At 36.5% G+C, this 4,816-nt stretch overlaps 1 pseudogene; it reads right to left on the bottom strand.

Annotated features, from left to right (window-relative positions):
• Nucleotides 1-441: 441 nt before the first annotated feature.
• On the bottom strand, nt 442-1,435 carry LOC141819269 (basic helix-loop-helix protein 79-like; annotated as a pseudogene).
• Between the last annotated feature and the right edge of the window lie 3,381 nt (nt 1,436-4,816).

Below are 4,816 nucleotides of genomic sequence, written 5' to 3'. Positions count from 1 at the left end.
AATTAGACAATGTGAAATTATAATAAATATGCACATCAAATGAGAACGAAGAAGATAAAAAAAAGACTTGAAATAATATAAAATTTATTTAAATATAGATGATGATACAGTAAGTAAGAGATAGAGTCCAATAAATTATTATTGTGGGTTGTTGTACTCTTCCATGTAATAAATTGCCTTAATAAATTCCTCTCCTAATGGGTGTACTATCACACACTTGTTTTTTATATATTTTTTTGGCAAGAACATTAAAGAAGATTATGTAGATAACCTTCTGCAAGAACATTAAAGAGACACGAGAATCCTACACCAAATTCAGGTGTGAAATCTGAGTCCTAAGCTCTGCATGGAAAAACAGGAGGAGGAGAAGAAACATGGAATTCTGGTTTCTTGATAGAAAAAGGACTTTCAGTGTGCAGATATCACAAATTTGAGAATACTTCACTCTGGACCAATGTTCCTGGATCTGCCAATCACCAGTTTTCCCCCCTTCTCTAACTCCGAGTCCTTCCTTCGGTCGAATTCTAGGCCCGGGAAGCCGTTCATACAGGTCTCGTCCGAAGCAGACGACCCGCGAACCTGAGGGTTTTCATGAAGTTTCATATCAGCATATGAAACAGAATCTTAAGCTCTCAGGAAAGAGCTCCATTAGGGTGTAGAGGCAATTACATTGAAGCAGGAGATGGTGTTTCCGAGCCGAATCGTCTGCGGATTCATGGCCATGTGCAAGAACTCCAACTGATCGTTAATGGCTGGCAGGCAAATTCCTGCAATGCTGCTGGAGTTGCAGGACGAATTTAACTGCATCACACTCAATCGAACATGAAAAGTTTCAGCAGTGAGGTTGAATAGACCAATTTGTTAGGTGGAATTTAAGAACTAAATTACCTCTAACACTTCACTGCTAATGCAGTAGTGCATTCCAGGATCTGCAGCAGCCAGCTTCATCGACAGAAACTGCGAAAACACAAGAACAAAACTCGTAAATTCTGCCCGCGATCCAGCTTATCATTGAAATCGGGGGAAAACACACATGCACCTCGATTTGGCTTTGGAGAGACTGCACGTAGTTTATTATCTCATCGAGCACGCTGGCTTTTCCCATGATTTCGTTGCAACCGGGCACCAAGCCTTGCAAACACTTCATCCTCTCGTCGATCTTCTCCCTCCTAACCTGCACACCATCAACGACACACCGAGTGAGCAGCTAAAAGGCAAAGAGAAGAGCAAGCGGAGCGACGATTCTTTACTCTTTCAGCTAAGCTATGACTGTCGGTGGCTTGGCCCCGGCGAGCTCTTACGCGGATGTAGTCCCTCTTGTTGTCTTTCTTTTCAGTCATGGCTTCTCCTTCTCCTTCTCCTTCCCTCTCTTGCTTCTTTCTTCTTTCTTCTTGCTACTCTCAGTGCCGGAGGAAGGAGTCCGGAGGCACTGCATTGCCTAATTGTTTCTTATATTTGAAATTGCCCGATCGAACAGGATGAGAGAGTTTAAGTAGAGGAATATATAGAGATATAGCTGGATGCTTATCGATCGATTGGCGATGGATCAAATTAAGTGACAAGGAGGAAGGTGAGAAGAGGGGGGTGTACGTGGTGGAGTAAATAAGAGAAAGGGACATCTCCTTCCCTTTTGCACAGAAAGGGACATCCCTTGGGGCATAGTTGAATTAGTTACGACGGAGTAAAGTTGTAGAAGATGGTAAGGGTTTGAATCTTGGCGAAGCTGAGCAATATCCTCCTCCGTCGTGGCCAACTGTTCACCATGATAGTCGTGAGGCCGAGTAAAGAGTGACGTATTTCACTTTTTGAAGAAGAGGAAGGTAACAATATCATTAGTGACACTGTTGCTTTCACCATGAGGAAGTAAAGCTTTGAAAGGATTTAACAGCCTTGACCTCAATTTGGCACAAGAAAATGCAATGCAGTGATCTGTACTTAGTTTCTTGAATGACAAGTACTGTGCATGGAATTAAAGAAGCTCTCGATCGATCGTTTCTTGATCTTAATTTTGTGCATTTGCTATCATTGTTAAAATCTAAAACAAGGTCCAATTGTAAAGCAAATGCAGCGGGAAAAAATCAAGCTTTTATCTCTTGTCATCGAGTCCGTAGACGATTATAAGGCTGCAAAAATCTGATGTTTCTGGTGTTGGGATAACAAATCAAAGCCACATTGAAAATTCAGGCTGGGTTATAAGATGAAAAATATCATTGCAGCTTCATCTCTTAGATAATATTGCTTTTCTTTGTTTATTCTGGTATCATCCGTTTGCACACAGAAAAAGCTTATCTCCCAGTTTCTTTGTCTGAGGGATTGAGAGGGGACAGATCTGATCATTGCAGCGATATATCTCATGTACTTATGCATAAACGGGATGAATTATGTTGTGACAATATAACAAAATTCCATGACAGAGCAAGCTAATCCATCAAAAACTCATCATATGGTAAGGCGGGGCGAGCCGACCCACTAATTGCAAAGTGGACTCGAAAAAATAAAAAATAAATAAAATTTTAAATTTGGATTATAATTTAAACGCTTGAAATTTGTACTTCTCAAAGTCATTAGTTCATTGAGTTTTCTACTTTAATTTTAAATTTTAAAGAAAATAAATAAATTTTTTCGATGAACATGAGTCTGGGCCTAGACGGATCGACCCACCTTAACCCACTTTAAAATGGATTGATAAAATTTAAACAGTATGACAACAGGGCCTAACAATGGACGACTCTAGACAACAGATCAAATAAATCAAATAAATCCTTTTAAAAAAAAATAGGAAGAGTTTTAGCAATGAGATGACTGGAATAGCAAGAGCACAATAAATTTTCTCACTTTGGAAGCATTTTGTACCTCTAAAAGATGCCATGGGGTGTGTGAAGAGCCATGAGAGGAAAAAAAAATCTTTTTTAATTGAGATTTTTTTGGGGTGTCTAGAGAGCATTAGAGATAGCTTATTGACGCAGTGCATAATAGTGATTATTTTGAAGGTGAAATATTAGAGGAGAATTGTAGAAAAAATAAATACGAGAAGTTAAAAAAACGAAGAGAAGCTACGACAGCATTGTCTTTAGGATTTTTACCAAAAAAAAGAAAATTTTATTCAATAATTAAAAGTTAGTCGAAAATAATTAAATATGTGTATAAATAGACTCTAAACCAAAACCTAACTTAAAAAGTCAAAATACCCTAAAATCCTAAAAATAAAAAATTATTATAAATAATAAAATATATATATTCAGAGCTTTTGAAAAGGCACTAAAAAGATTGGTACACTAAAAAGATAGGTCAGTATGGGTTCATCCGATACCAAATAAAGATCTCTTAAAAGCTTTGATTAAAATTGACCCTACCTTATTCTGATATCCTGAGTCAAAAATTATGATTTGTTGAAATTTAAATCCTCATGCATCACCCCTACATCACTTATAGAGAGTAGTGATTTTTTATACTGAGTATAAACAATCATTTTGATTGGTTTTATTATGTTTTCTTAAGTTAAACCTCATTAAATTGTTTTCATCTTTTTATATATATATTTGTACTATTCTATGAAGAGAGATAAAGATTTTATCAAGTTGACTTATAATTTTGAATTTTAGAAATATTAGGTTTGAATTTATATTAAGATCAATCTATAATCTAATCTAGTGGTATCATAGAACTTGTGATCATAACACAACTCCTATCTCCATGAGAAGATAAGATGGAGAAGTTATGAATTCCTTTTGTAATTATCCCTCCTTAATTTAGAAGATGAACAAATGAGTAAATTAGATGTTTTATATAAATTTATCGATCTCTAATACATTCATCCTTTTTCGAGTTCCTACTATATATTATATTGAATGGATCGATAACCATCATCGATCTCCTTTAGCCAATTCACCTTATTATTGTCTTTGTCAAAGAATAGAAAAAGGCTAGAAGAGGAAAAATTACTATAAAACCTCATTATTCATTGATCATAACTTCACTCACCTTCGCACAACCAATTACTACTCATCATCGTTCCATGGTGGTTCTTGACCTACGTACGGTCAACAAACCCAAGCCCTAGCCGATGACCGTTGCTCGAGCTTAGGAGCAATACAATATCCCTTTGATTCAATCAATCTCCTTCCTCCTAATTCCATTGTAATGAAGGAGATGATCCCTTTGATTTGTTTTCTTCTCTTGATTCTATCAAGACAACAAAGTCATTAGTGATGAAGTCCAATCGTACCCAAAATGCACCATATGTACCATGCGACATTCATAGTTGTATATACACAGTATACGAGACTTAGTCAGATCGCAAGAACTGGACATCTACATGGTGCACATGAGGTACAATTTGATACACATTATAATTTGCGAGTTGTGGTAAGATGCATATTTGTTTATTGCCATGCAAGAACCTACCTTTCACCTCATATATCACTTTGTATATATAATTGATTCGCTAAAGTGGTGCACTAACTGACCCAACATGTCTAGGTCAACCAACTAGTGCTTTGAACTAGTATAATTGGATCATCCCCAAGTGATCCAATGAAAGTGCATAGTGGTACAATCCAATTAACCAATGAGCAAGTCACCTCTCCCACTAGCTATAAATTTAACCATAACCTCTTTATTTTCATCATATCTTTTCTATCTATCATCAACTGTACTTAGCTTTTTCAATCTCAACGATTAAGATTTTGCTAATAATAAAAATACGAGGGACGAGCTTGTCCAAGTGGAGAATGTGTTGCAGGGAAGATTGAACTTTAATATATCATAATTTTTTATTTGGATATTAGAATGAGACACAATCGGTTCCTAATCGAAG

Source organism: Curcuma longa, unplaced genomic scaffold (assembly GCF_044706935.1).
Source record: "Curcuma longa cultivar G26 ecotype Majalengka, Jawa Barat unplaced genomic scaffold, ITB_CL_G26_1.1 contig_28493, whole genome shotgun sequence".
NCBI classification, from domain to species: Eukaryota; Viridiplantae; Streptophyta; class Magnoliopsida; order Zingiberales; family Zingiberaceae; genus Curcuma; species Curcuma longa.
This window is presented reverse-complemented; position numbering and strand designations above follow the sequence as displayed.